This window comes from Rhinopithecus bieti, unplaced genomic scaffold (genome assembly GCF_001698545.2).
Source record: "Rhinopithecus bieti isolate Rb0 unplaced genomic scaffold, ASM169854v2 scaffold_18644, whole genome shotgun sequence".
In the NCBI taxonomy this organism is placed as follows: domain Eukaryota; kingdom Metazoa; phylum Chordata; class Mammalia; order Primates; family Cercopithecidae; genus Rhinopithecus; species Rhinopithecus bieti.
Genome location: NW_016809656.1, coordinates 2,166,660 through 2,182,654, shown reverse-complemented (window position 1 = coordinate 2,182,654; position 15,995 = coordinate 2,166,660).

The following is a 15,995-nucleotide window of genomic DNA, read 5'->3' as shown; positions in this document are numbered from 1 at the left end:
AGCTAAGCTATGAGGATGCAAAAGCATAAGAATGATACAATGGACTGTGAGGTAAACTTAGGGGGAAGAGTTGGAGGGGATGAGGCATAAAAGACTATAAATATGTTGGCGTGTATACTGCTCAGGTGACGGGTGCACCAAAACCTCACAAATCACCGCTAAAGACTTACTCATGTAACCAAATACCACCTGTACCCCAATAACTTATGGAAAATTTAAAAAATAAAATAAAATAAAGATTTGCCCTATTAAAATAAACATATATTTCAATGTTCAGCAGGCAAAATCTAACATGATAAATTATCTAGAATGTCACATTGATTTTGGGGTGAAGGTGGTGGAATTGAATTAACACATTATTTTGACGTGCGTTATTTAAAGCTGTGAAATGAATTCATATTTTTCTTTCCTTACATTTTAAAAAATCCTTTCTATGTAGAACCCCGTGAATGCACCCAGGGCATTGAAACTAGAAAGAGATAAAGAGTAAATATATCTTTAAAATATACCAGGAATTTTGTAACATAAATATCATTCAAAATTAGAATCACCTTGACTTTAAATTTGTTATGTGTAGAAATTTCAGGTTTTAATGAAAGATCAAAAAAGAAACAACAAAATACAATGTTAACAAAATTATGTAGCATTTTTTTCTCATCTTGTAATGAAGCTACTTTTTTAAACCACAAAATTGCATTTATTTAAATAAGAATAATAAATTCCATTATGTATATCATTAAAACACTTTTATATCAGTCTAACGTGACTCTCTATACCAAGCTTATATTCTCAAGTAACAGTTGACTGGCAGTTTATCGATTGGGAGAAACATATTTGTAAATCATATATTTGATAAGGGTTTATTTAGTATCCAAAATTTATAAAGAACTCATGCAAGTCAAGAGCAAGAAAGAAGCAATGCAATTAAAAAATAAATGGGCAAAAGAGCTGGAGGGGTATTTCTTCAAAAATGAAATTAAAATGGTCAACAGGTGTATGAAAAGGTGCTCAACATCATTAATCACCTGGGAAGTACGAGACAAATCCACTCTTTGATACTATACCTCAGACCACATTAGGATGGCTTCTATGAAAAAGTCAAACAACAACACATTTGGGGAAGAGTATGGAGAAAAGGAAGCTCTTCTACATTGTTTGTGGGAATGTAAATGTACGACCATTATGAAAAACAGTATAAAGGTTTCTAAAGACATTAGAATAAAATTAGAACTACCATATGACCCAGCAATCCCCTTTCTGGGCAGACAACCAAAGGAAATAAAACACTCTCTTTTAAAGATATCTGCACCCCCATGATCATTCACAATACGCAAGATATGGAAACAGCCTGAGTGTCTGTTGACAGACAAATAAATACAAAAAATAAAATAAAAAAAACCTGTGCGTAATATGAAGTGTTACTTAGCCATAAAAAAGAGTGACATCTGTCATTTGCAGCAACATGGATGAAACTGACGGAAATAAGTGAAATAAGCCAGGCACAAAATGACAAATTTTGTGTGTTCTCGCTCACATGTGGGAGCTAAATAAATTGATCTCATGAAGGTAGTGAGTATAATAGTGGTTACCAGAGGCTGGGTAGGGGAGATGGAGGGATGAAAGGAATTGGTTGATAGGTACAAATGGACATTTAGGTAGAAGAAATAAGTTCTAGTGTTTGATAGCATAGTAGGGTGACTGTAGTTAACAAGAATTTATTGTATAATTCAAAATAACTAGAAGAGAATATTTAAAATGTCTCCAACACAAAGAAAAACTAAAAGTTTGAAGTGATGGGTTGATCATTACACATTGCATATAGATATCAAAATATCATAATATCAAAAATATGTACAACTATTATATATATCAATAAAAATGAATTAATTTGACATATTTTAAAAAGAAATGATAAATATTTGTTGATGGATATCACAATTACCCTGATTTGATCATTACACATTGTATGCATGTATCAAAATATTACACATACCGTATAAATATGTCTGACTATTATGTAACAATAAAATGAAGATAAAAAGAAAATGTGGTAATATATTTTATTACTATAGGTAATGAAATTATACTGAACATGGGATTCATGCTAAATGATTAGATTTTTGCTACTCTTGCCAAAAAAATAGGTAACTCAGTGAGATAATGAATATGTTAATTTGTTTCATTTTAGTAATCATTTTATTATCCCTCTATATTTCATAACATCATGTTCTATAACTTAAATATACACAATAAAATTTATTTTAAAAATAGAAAAGAAAAAACAACTGACAACCAAAGCTTTACAGAGTCGTGAGTGTAAAGGGTAGAAATGAATGACTGATACTTGCAAAGTTAGATGACATGTCATTATTTTGTCTTATTTAGCTATCAATTATATTCACTTTTAGAACAAATATAAAGAAAGTAATGTTTGTGTTTTATACCCCTCTTGAGCTCTAAGATATGTGGCTTTCTTTCCTACTAAAAAATTCTATAAATGTTGAAAGTGGCTCTAGATATTTTACAGTTTTCTTCAAATAACTTAAGGTAGCTTTTTTCCCCAAAACTCTGTTGTTTGTTTTGTTTCTTCACTAATATCTCTCTGCTAGAGAATTTAAACAGAAAAATTAATTGTTGTGTTCTCTAATATTTCTGTATTCAAATATAAACATCCTTTTATTGACCATTACAACTATATTAAGCACACAAATAATGAAAGGCAAATACTATGTGTTGCTACAAGCATAGGAATAAAACACACTCAAGTATCAATTACACATTTGTAACATAAAATACTTTATCATTTTCTCACTCTTACAAATTAACCTATGCAAGTACCTTGAACACCTTAAGAATTAAAAGCTGGCATATGTTTATATCCATGAATGGGTGCAAAATCTGTTAGTATCAAATAAAACTAAGTTTCATTAAATAAAACTCTCAAATGTTAAAAGAATTCCAGTTTGAGTCTGATCTATGAAATCATGTTAAATACACCTTTTTTAAAATTTGCTTCTTGAAGTCTGAATTTTTCTAACTGTGCTTTATTCTGAAGAGACCATTCTTGTGTCAATGGAGATTGGGTCTAAAGTTGAGCTATACTGAAACCTCATGGAGTTGTACATTGCATAATCTGCATAGCCATAGGAAATATCCCTGGTCTGAAAGCATATTTGTATATTATTTTGTCATGTTAAGGACCTCTATAATAAGACAAAGACTAAAGATTCATAATTTTTCTATATCTTATATAAACTTAATTAAATGGCACATTTTTATGGTACATGTGGAAATTAGGGGAAACACACATGGCTCTAAAATATTCTAACTAGAATTCAGAAGGTTTTAAAGATAAAATGGCAATTCAGGGCATTTAGGTCCTATCATATTTTATTTTTTATAGATACATAATAGATATACATATTTTCAAAGTCTATGTGAAATATTGATGCATTTATATAATGTACAATAATCAAATTAGGGTAATTGAGATATCTATCCCCTGAAATGCCTATCTTTTCTTTAAGCTGAGAGCATTTTAGTTATTCTCCGCTAGCTATTTTAAAATATGCAATAGAGTATGGTTTACTATAGGCACCCTACTGATTTTTTGAATGCTAGGTTCAAAAATATAATCTTCTGTTAACCTATATTTTACTTAAATAACCTCTCTTTATCCTTTCCTTGTCCCTACCCTTCCTGGTCTCCAGTAACTACTAAACTACTCTTTATCTTCATGAGATTCATTTTCTTAGCTCCCACATATGAGTGAGAACATATGATATTTGTTTTGTTCTGTACTTGGCTTAATTCAAAGTGCATTATGCATCATTAAGAAGTAGTAAAATATTGGTCATAATTGCTAAAAGACAAACATCAGAAGTTTCCTCCTTTAAATATATATATATATAGTGATCCTATTTTAATTTCTTATCAACATATATATTATTTTCAATAACTATAAAATTGTAGGGCAAATCAGTTGTTATACTAAGATAATGATAAGTAGTTTTGGAAGACAAAATAATGTTTTAATAATTAGCAAAGCTTGTGTATACTATTTTGTGAAAATGAACAATTTGCAAAATGCTGCCAGTAATTTTTCCTAAGATTTCATAAGTCATACTACTTTCTGTTTTATATTTTGACCGTGACTTGCGAGACGTAGCTACAAAGAAGAGATTACTGATACTGACAGCTGAGATTAAACATCCCTTTAATTATTTCCCATTATTATATTTCTTAGACAGAAAACAAAATTGAACATAACAAGTCACACTTATTTATCATGGAATGAGTATTTTAGTGAGACTCATATTCCAACTAACTTCTGTATTACTTCGCTGTCTTACAGCAGCTCCTTCTCATCTTTTACCTAGAATATTTCAATATTTTTTCTAATTTTTCTCTGCCACTAGTACCCACACTTTCTAAAATGCCAGTGATAACTTTCAATATATTCCCTTTAAAATGTAACAAATTCTTAATATAAATGATACTAATTTGCACCTTTTCTTATTTAGACTGCAGTATTCTTATAAACCTAAATTTTCTACATGGTGTTCTGACTGCAGAAGAGGAGAGATGCTGTAATATAGTGTTTAATAGTTGCACTGTGGAATTACACCGTGAAGTATGAATTCTTGCTCTGGCCTGTCTGTTACATGACAGTGATCAACTTGCTTAAGTTATCTAATGACTCAGTTTCTTCAAATATTAGATGACATGACCATTTTAGCAGTTATCATAGAAAATTTTTGTGAAAAACAAATGAGATCACAAATTGTTCACCTTAGTGCCTGTTATATAGTGATTACTGAATACTTGTCAGTCATTTTATTCATACCTACTAATTTATTGATGTCTGAGAGTCTTGTTATGTTAATAATTCTGGAAATTATTTAAAAATTAAAAGATTAAAATGTGTAAGCCATATGACACAGGTGGCCACCAGAAATGATGAAAAGTTATAATATATCAGCTCCATCTTAGGAGTCCTCTTTCTCTTTACAGGACAAAGTAACAGAGAGGAAAGACATTGCTCTCTCCTCTAGGTGAATGCTCTGTTTTCATTAAAGCTGGCTAACACCTTTAGAACCTAGATTTATGGAGTTCACGCCACTTTTATGTGAAGAGGATAGGTCCATATGGCATAAATCAATTCAGCCAGTCACCTTTGCTGATTGACTCATTATAAATATGACCACAAGCCAAAGGTACATGACAGAGAATAAATGAAAACCATTTATGAAATCAGAATTGGAATAAAGAAACTGATTCAAAAAGCTAAAGAGCATCTACTCCTAAATGTTTACAGATGCATCTAAAAATGTGATCAGAAAATATTCTGGGTAATGTAAGGCTCTACATTAAAAATGTTCATCAAGGTATAAGGGTCTCCAGTCAACTATAAAAGTTCTTTTTGGAGTCTAACTTCCATCTTTCTTGTGTCTCAGTCATTTCATAAATAATTACTTTTGAGGTGTTGCAAATAATATGTTAAAATCCACAAATGTGCAAACTTTGACACTCATTTAATGGTGGAAGATTTTAAACCTCAATTTAAAGGTCAAATTAAAAGACAGTTTACACTATGTCACATACTTTTAAATCAGCATCCCAGTATATGTAGAAAGTATGACACTTTTTTTTTAAATCAACTGAGATAATAGGATCTGGGTTCTTGTGCTGGCTCTTCTATTAAAAGCTTGCATAAACTACCCAGTCACTTGTTAATTAAAAAGATTTACTGGGGCCGGGCGCGGCGGCTCAAGCCTGTAATCCCAGCACTTTGGGAGGCCGAGACGGGAGGATCACGAGGTCAGGAAATCGAGACCATCCTGGCTAACGCGATGAAACCCTGTCTCTACTGAAAAATACAAAAAACTAGCCGAATGAGGTGGCGGGCGCCTGTAGTCCCAGCTACTCGGGAGGCTGAGGCAGGAGAATGGCGTAAATCCGGGAGGCAGAGCTTGCAGTGAGCTGAGATCTGGCCACTGTACTCCAGCCTGGGCGACAGAGCCAGACGCCGACTCAAAAAAAAAAAAGATTTACTGGATGCCTATTATATGTCATGTTTTGTACCAGACACAGGGATTTTAAAAAAAGATGGACTGTCTTTCATGAGTATAGACAGGTAAAAAACACAATATATCTGCAATATGAGGATGAAAGCATGCATGATATCACAGTGGCAGCTTAAACACTTCTGTGGTTCCACATTTCTTCTCCATTCATGTAACTACACCTGTAAATTATGGTTTAGGATACAGATTAAGATTCATTATTTTCTATAAAACTCTTCTGATATGTTCAAGATATAGTAAATGCTCCAGTCTTCATGAACTTACTGCTATGTCTATAACCATCTTTCATAGGGTAACACTATATTGCAATTAATTATTTAGAAATCACTCTTTACATTAAACCTGCAAGTGTAAAAAGTCTTTTTCTCTCAATTGCCTACCATTCTTATGGCACATATACAAAATTAAGACATATCCAAAAGTAAGTTCTTAATATATGCTTCTGTGAATGAAGAAATGAATGAATAAATGGCATCTAACTCAGTCTGATCATGGTAAGCTACAACTACAGTTTGAAGGGAACAGTTCACAGTATTGAATGTTGTGGTTGGACCTGCAATCCTGAAAATCAAGAAAAATATTTGGGCTTCACAGCAGCACGTGGGCTTTGTTTGAAACATGGTGGAAATGCAATGTTCCTGAAAAAGAAAGAGACCTTGGTAAGAATGTAAGCACTAATTAAGGCTAAAAGATGCAAGGTCTACTTAATAAAGAGGTTGAGGAGGTAGCAATTTGCTAACCATTGACTGGTATGGTGGTATAGAGAATGTAGAGAGAAGGAGTTGAAAAATGGTGGCAAATGGTATAAAATTGGAAGATCTCTTTATAGCAAGGAAGATAGAGGTGTTGGCAGGTACAGTTGACGCTCTATTCAATGGGTTCTACATTCCTGGATTCAACCAACCATGGATTGAAAATACCTGGGGAAAAAAGTTGCATCTGTATTGAAAGTTTGCAGACTTATTATTTTCTAAACAATACAGTATAGCAGTCACTTATTTAGCATTTACATTGTATTTGGTATTGTAAGTAATCTTGATATGATTTAAAGCACGTAGGAGGATGTGCACAGGTTACATGTAAATAGTGAACCATTATATATCAGAAACTTCAGCCTCCATGGATGCTAGTATACGTGGGAGGTACTGAAACCAATCCCCTATGAATAACAAAAGATGACTGTAGCTCTTTATGCAGCAAAGACAGAATGTAAATAACCTAGGATAGAAACATAAAGTCTTGCTTTTAAGATACTAACCAAGAATGTCAAGACATAAGAAGTCTGGTAAGATTTGTTTTTACTAGGCTAGAGAATTAATCACATTTGAATGTTTTGGGTAGAAATGGCCTTAGTTATTAATATTACTGAATGTTTAGAAACAGCTGAACAGTGTCTAGAAGCATCCTTTCTTATATTGTGCCTGAAAACCTCATGGGAGAAAACATCAACTCTGAAAGCAATGGGAGATAAAGCTATATATTGGTAAGCTCAATGAAATTGAGAAAACGAACCCTTGAAGAGAGAAATAAAAATGTTTTAAAAAGCCAATAACCTTGTGGAATGACATCTGACAAATAGGACATGCAGCACTAAGGACAGTGAGAAGTGCTGTCTGAATCTTTCTCGATCCACCTGTCCACCAGAATGCCCCTGAAGACTAGCGGTCCTAGAATGCAGGAAGAAATGTGTTCAATAAAAAAAAATCCCATTTTTTCTGCTGTCTTGTTTCTTCCTTTCTGTCACTCCTCACTGTCCCTTCCAAAAGAGCAGGACAATGGAACAAGAAAGCATTTTTCTGAGAGACAGTAATAGAAATAACCGGAAGACACTACACTTACGGGCACATTTAGTGAGGAGCTTGCTGAATACATTAGTTATATTACAAATTCAGATGACTAAGGTAGGTTTATACTACCACATTGGATTTTTTAAAAATTCAAACAGGAAAAGCAGAAAGGAGACTAAATGGCAAACTCGGACTTTGAAATTTCTGCATGACCTGCCCTTTGGGAACTCTAGAACAGTGGTTCTCAAACAATAATGCCTATAAACATTGACTCTGAGCCTCCTAAAAATTCATATTCCTCCAGAGTTTCTGATTCAGTAAGTAGAACATGAAGCCTAGAAATCTTTTGTGCAGACAAAACAAAAAACTAGAAGTGACCCTGCTCCTGCTGTCTTAGGAAAAAAAAAACAAACGAACAAACAAGCAAAAAACTAAAAGTAACTCTGCTCCCGGTGTCTTAGGCTACCTTTGAAATATTCCTCGAGAGCATTAGGTTAAAAACTGTTTTCACCACTGGGCGTGGTGGCTCACGCCTGTAATCCCAGCGCTTTTGGAGGCTGGAGCAGGTGGATCACCTGAGGTCAGGAGTTCGAATCTGACCAACATGGTGAAACTCCTCTCTACAAAAATACAAAAATTAGCACAACTTGGTGTGTGTGCCACTAATCTCAGCTATTTGGGAGGCTGAGGCAGGAGAATCGCTTGATCCCAGGAGGCAGAGATTGCAGTGAGCTTAGACTGTGCCTTTGTACTCCAGCCTGGGCAACAAGAGAGAAACTCCGCCCTCCTCCCCCGAAAAAAATGTTTTCACAATAATACCGAGATGTCATTTGTCCCTTTAAACTATGATGACATCTACACTGACGGAGCATAAATAATCGTGGTCAAAATTGCTGGTGCCGTAAGATAAATCCAGGTAGGGATATAAAAGTAAACTAATAGTCATATTTTTAAATGCTATATATTTACAGATCTGTTTTAAAGCTAGTTTCATTTAAGATTGTCTTTTATATAGTTGTACAATTATTGATTTTATTAAATCTTCACCTGAATACACATATTTTTAATATTCTGTGTGTCAAAATGAGGCATGCAAATAAAACACTTCTGTTGTATTATAAAATATGCTGATTATCTGAAACAATTTTGTTGTTGTTTTGAATATTTGACGATTCATGTTTCCAGATGAACTATTTTTTTTTCATGAAATATCATTTTTACTTAGAAGAATGAGTGATGCTAGAGTCTCATTTCCACCAGGATTTAGAAGACTACTTTTAGTTGTTGAGGCAGGTGTAGGCTTAAACTATGTAGAACTTGTCTTCATAAACTATTACCTAACTTTTTTGAATTGTTTAAGAAACTTTTTAGCTATAAAGTTATGTAAGATGTTTATTATTATTATCTGGGTTCCTCTCATTCACTTTTACTTTTAAACCAATTTGATAAAAGCTATTTCTTAGAATCAGATAACATGGAATCAATATAAGTTTTGATCACTTGGGATAACCATAAATGAGTCATTTACTTTAAGTCAGAATATTCTTACTGACAAATAGTATAACTGTTTCATAGGATAATTGTGAAAATTAAATAATTAATGGTAAAGTTTGTGATACCATTCTATGAATGTCAAGCATTATATTGAGTTAGGTTGATAAAAATTGATACAATTTTACATTATTTTGTACAACCTTTTAAATGGGTTAATTATATGAAAATGTAAAGGCATGTCATTCCGATAAGTTTTCCTCTCTATCTGTTGCAATACAAGAGTGTGGTATGGAGGCATGCTAACCATCCCTAATGGGAAAAAAGGAGATGATGAGCAACTGTGAAAAAATCTGTGATAAAAATATGCAAAGAAGGCACAGTGAGTTTAATTCAGACCTAAATATGCCAATTTTAATTCAAAGAGAGCACAACACTAAAGGCAGTCAATTAATGGGAGTGTTAAGAGTAGCAACACTTTTCATGTTCGTTTACCTTGACAAAGGCATCCTGTCTATTACTGAAGGGTATAGCGGTTTGACACATGGCTAGGACAACGTATAACAAATTTAAACAAAACAGACCTGTGTGAAATGAAGGTCAATTTTTAACAAATAAATAATATCCATGGTGGCTATTTTAAGTGACCTTATTTTAACCAAGCACAAAACAAATTAGAGTATTAGAGACATTACAGACATTCTGAAAACTCTCTTATCAAGAGCCTGAGAGCAATGATCCCTTGTGAGTGCTTTGTCAGGCCAGAAACAAATGTAGGCTTATCCCTCTTGCCATTTAGTCAGAACAGGGTTTATGCTTTCTCCACTGGTCAATGTGACCCAGATAATTAAGGGCTAAGGTCAGATTATAGACTAAGTTTTTAAATATCTGAATGAATTACTCCAAAATATAACAGTTAAGGATAAAAGAATATGGGATAATCATGATAGGAATCAATTGGTGAACTTGGTATTGTAGGGGTCTGAAAACAAGACAAAAGGCTTGGTTTTTTATTTGTATATGTATTTATTTTTAGCTCTCATAACTGGATTATACAAATCTTATTATAATTTATTTTTCTTGTATGCTTACTTTATTCTAGATATGGGAAAATCATAGGACAGTTCACTAAAATTGAGTAGACACAAAATATTTTAAGTCAGTTTATACTTAGAGCAATATTAAGAGTTCTTGCTTTTAAAGACCAATGCATTTAGTTAAACGCATATACATGGAAAGCCAAAATCAAATGTATAATCATTTTCATGAGCCACTTAACCCCTTGCCTTTCAAACTTTTAGTAGTTTTTGTATGACTGTTAGAAACTGCCAGAAACAAGGGCAAGAATACAATGCTCGTGCCAATGTTATCTATCAAAACATTTATTCAGAGAAATAATTGAGTAGGCCAAGGTTGCTGGCTTCCATGGAAAGGTGGGAAGTAACATTTAATTATATATCTTCCTCCTATTGCCTAACAGAATGGATCATTATAACTCATTCGGCCTTTAATCTAACAATTGTATTAAAATAAAGCAGTCACTTTTTCCCTTAATTATGCACAAAATACTAAGCAATCACCCAGGATCTTTAAATGCTTACATGTAAAATCCTCTCAGAACATTTTTAAAAATTGAAATTATAAAGTTGCTATCAGAACATTATCATTATTTACTTTCATACGTGTTTTCCCTAACTCTCACACCCAACACTACCACCTTAAGATAAAATTAAGGATAGGGTTACTTACCAAAGGAGGGAAAAAAAGAGGAAAGAAAAGTGGAAAAGTAAAAGAGAGAAAAGAAAAAGATGTGGGAGGGAGGAATAAAGGGAGGAGAATGAAAATGATGGCATAAAAAGTACTTAAATCTTCAACAATTTTACGTTAATAAAAATAAATATTATAACGACATATATTGCCTATAAAGGTGTCTAAGAGATCTTATATTACATTTATTTGCTGAGATTACTTAATATCTAGATCTGTTCGTATTTAAATAATACAGTAAAATCCCTTTGCTGCCTCTTTTCAAATCTGATTGAGGAATATGTAATAGCAGATGGAAAATCAAAATATTACACTAATTATTAGAAACATGCCCTATATGGAAAGCCGCATGCATATTTCCAACACTTACTTACAGACCTTAATGAATCTCTTATTGTCTCTTATTGTCTAATGAAAGTACGGGCCCCTGCTGCTGCCTCTTCCCTCCTTGCTTCATGTGTGTAAGCCAGCTTCTTAAAATGTAATAGCCTGGGGGACAGGTGTGGTGGCTCACGCCTGTAATCCTAGCACTTTGGAAGGTCAAGGTGGGCAGATCACGAGGTCAGGAGATTGAGACCATCCTGACTAACAAGGTAAAACCCCATCTCTACTAAAAATGCAAAAAATTAGCCGGGCATGGCGGCGGGCGCCTGTAGTCCCAGCTACTTGGGAGGCTGAGGCAGGAGAATGACTTGAACCTGGGAGGTGGAGCTTGCAGTGAGCCCAGATCGTGCCACTGCACTCCAGCCTGGGCAAGAGAGTAAGACTCTGCCTCAAATAATAATAATAATAATAATAATAATAGCCTGGAGGAGCATGATAGAATGCTCCACAGATCTTTCTGTCTTTCCTTGATTTCCCCAGGTAGGATTAAATTCCAAGACCTCTGCAATTGTTCTTTCCTCATCTGGAATATTCTTCCCACCATGAAACATATGACATATTCCTTCTCCTGAAACTTTTGGCTGGAATACCACTTTCTCAGTAAGAACTTTCCTAACCACCACATAAAAAATTGATATCAATCTTTCACACACCTGTGCATACTATCCCATTTCCTGCTCTCTATTTATCCATTGAACTCATTACCCTCTGACACACTTTACATTTTACTTGTTTATTTTGTTACTATTTTTCTAACTCTGCTATAGTATAAATTCTATGAGAGAAGTGACTTTTCATCCAATTTGCTCACTGCAGTAATCCCAATAATTAGCAGAGCATTTGGCACATAGTAAGTACTATGTGAATATTTGTTGAATGAGTAGAAGCTTTTTGAGGGCATCCACATCTCGGAAAAAAAGAAGGAACATGGAGTAAAGTGAGATGGTTCTTGCCCCACATTGAACATAAGCGTAATTGACTCCACGCCTGTGAGAAGAAGAAAGAGGTCAGGCAAAAATCCCAAGAACCTCTTCAAGGAAATCAGCAGGATTCAAAGAACTGTTCTCTTCACATTCTTCAGCGTTTTGTTCTTTTAAGCCGTCGGGTTTAATGATTGATCTCATAGACAACCTGGATGTTTTCTTCCTCATAACCAGGTCAAAGGTATAGTGAAATAATCATAACTCATATATGAAACTCAGCATTCCAGCAAATCATCTAACTGAAATAGAGAGGAGGTCCAGAATGTAATTTTCAAAATTTTCTCAAATATTCAAAATGTGTGTGGTACTAATTATATCCTATGAAAATCATATTTTTTCAGAAGTTAGCCCATAGAAAATGTCATTCAGAATGTTAACCTTATACATGATTGTAATGAAAGTCTATGCATTTTGTCAAATCCACTGCAAATTAAAAGTAGCTCAGTTGAAGAAGTAAGATTAGCTAGTACAGATCAATAAACACATCAAAGGTTATTCACGCTGTCCTTCATGTTTCTACTATACCATCTAATTATTTCTCTTACAACAGTTACCTTATTTTCTTACCTACTTGTTCAATGCATTAGATAATGAGTTCCTTGACTATAAGGGCCAGGTGTTATGCATTTTACCCCTTGTATAATGCTTAGCCGAATGCCTGTGCTCAATATGGACCAATACTGAGCCAAATACTGCTCAATGCAGTATTCCCAATAATACGGGGAATAATGCAGTATTCTTAGTATTTTATTGAAGTAAGTTTTAAGGTAATGACTACAGTTAAAATGTAAATTGGTAATAGAAAAATACTGTAGTGTCCTTGAAAAAGTTTTATGCTACAGGGGTTATAATAGCTGAACATAAAAACATGTGAATGTCTGGTGTGTGTCTATAGTTAATGTTGCTGTGTTATATCTTGTGCTATTACTGTATGTGTATAAAGATAACTGCTGTGGGCAAGCGATATAAATGATATGCACAGACATAGCCTAATACACCTGACTCAACGAGAACCATCTCTTTTCTTTTCTTTTTTTTTTTTTTTTTTTTTTTTTTTTGAGACGGAGTCTCCCTCTGTCACCCAGGCTGGAGTGCAGTGGCCAGATCTCAGCTCACTGCAAGCTCCGCCTCCCGGGTTCACACCATTGTCCTGCCTCAGCCTCCCGAGTAGCTGGGACTACAGGCGCCCGCCACCACGCCCGACTAGTTTTTTGTATTTTTTAGTAGAGACGGGGTTTCATCTTGTTAGCCAGGATGGTCTTGATCTCCTGACCTCGTGATCTGCCCGTCTCGACCTCCCAAAGTGCTGGGATTACAGGCTTGAGCCACCACACCCGGCCTTTTTTTTTTTTATACTTTAAGTTCTAGGGTACATGTGCACAACGTGCAGGTTTGTTACATACGTATACATGTGCCATGTTGGTGTGCTACACCCATTAACTCGTCATTTACATTAGGTATATCTCCTAATGCTATCCCTCCCCCCAACCCCCTCCCCAAGACAGGCCCCAGTGTGTGATGTTCCCCTTCTTGTGTCCAGGTGTTCTCATTGTTCAATTCCCACCTATGAGTGAGAACATGTGGTGTTTGGTTTCTGATCTTGCCATAGTTTGTTGAGAATGATGGTTTCCAGATGCAACCATGTCCCTACAAAGGACATGAACTTATCCTTTCTTATGGCTGCNTGCAGGTTTGTTACATACGTATACATGTGCCATGTTGGTGTGCTACACCCATTAACTCGTCATTTACATTAGGTATATCTCCTAATGCTATCCCTCCCCCCAACCCCCTCCCCAAGACAGGCCCCAGTGTGTGATGTTCCCCTTCTTGTGTCCAGGTGTTCTCATTGTTCAATTCCCACCTATGAGTGAGAACATGTGGTGTTTGGTTTCTGATCTTGCCATAGTTTGTTGAGAATGATGGTTTCCAGATGCAACCATGTCCCTACAAAGGACATGAACTTATCCTTTCTTATGGCTGCATAGTATTCCATGGTGTATATGTGCCACATTTTCTTAATCCAGTTTGTCATTGATGGACATTTGGGTTGGTTCCAAGTCTTTGCTATTGTGAATAGTGTCACAATAAACATATGTGTGCATGTGTCTTTATAGCAGCATGATTTATAATCCTTTGGGTATATACCGAGTAATGGGATGGCTGGGTCAAATGGTATTTCTAGTTCTAGATCCTTGGGAGAAATTTTTTGCCATCTACTCATCTGACCAAAGGCTAATATCCAGAACCTACAAAGAACTCAAACAAATTTACAAGAAAAATCAAACCATCCCATCAAAAAAGTGGGCGAAGGATATGAACAGACACTTCTCAAGAGAACCATCTCTTATGAGCTGCTAAAAAATTGATCTGTTGATGGTATGTTTCAGTGGACTCAAAGGACTGTGGAAACTTTCTCCAAGAAACAGACCGAAGAGAAACTACCAGCTTCTGTCACTGTAATAGCTTGTGTGCCTATCCTTATGCATTAAGTAATAACCACATTTATTTCTTTTATTAACAAGTTTTTACCATACATTATGGAACATGTTTATAGCTTAATCCCACTTTTATAGTATATAAGGCAGAACAACAGCATTAGCAATATTTAATCTTGTTCTTTGTATTCTGAAAATACTCCTGATGCAGGTTTGGTTTTACAGAAGAGACACTGAGCTGGCATTTCCTGTTTGGGGTACTTTTTACTGGTCAACAAGTAAGGAATGGGTAAAAAACAGGTAGTATGAGGGAGCTGACGTAGAACTGTGATGTGTGTCTATGAAGTCTTGACCAAAACCGTGGGGATTTATGCAGTAAATATTGGTATTTAAAATAGAAAACTTGCAGCAAATGGCCAAGGATGTTAGACTCTGCCTTGATCAGAGTCTATTGGCTATGGGCCATTCTGAGAAGAACCTGCCCTCAAATAAGGCGGCCTTGAGAAGCTGAGACAAGCCCTGAAGAATGTGACTGCTTAGAGCAGCTGCTGGATTTTCCCTTGAAGAAAAGTCTGGTGACACAATTCTTGGTCTATAAGAACACTGCAGAAGGAAAAGCTGTATCAATCTGATATAAAAAGCTGTCTCATTCCAGGACAACCTTATCTGTATTTTGAAACACAAAAAAATAACTAGAATTGCTCATTCGTTCTGAGTGCAATCCTGGCAGATATGAAATTTAAAGTAATCAGCTTCCAATTATGTATTATTAGGGTTAAATAACTCCTAAAACTTCAATATTTATTTTCTTCCAATAATAAAAATATAGGTGAGGCCTAGTTATTAGTGTTTATTTTAAATTTTGTGAAGATATAAATACTAAATACAGATCTAAAATGTTATTGCGATAGAAGCTAATTATCCTGTAATACCTATTTCTTTACAAATCTTTAGAGAATATTGATAATCTTTAGCTTTATACTATTAGATACATTTAATGCATATGTATGCATACAGCTGTTAAGGTATACTGCTATAATGAGAATCAGATACATTTAA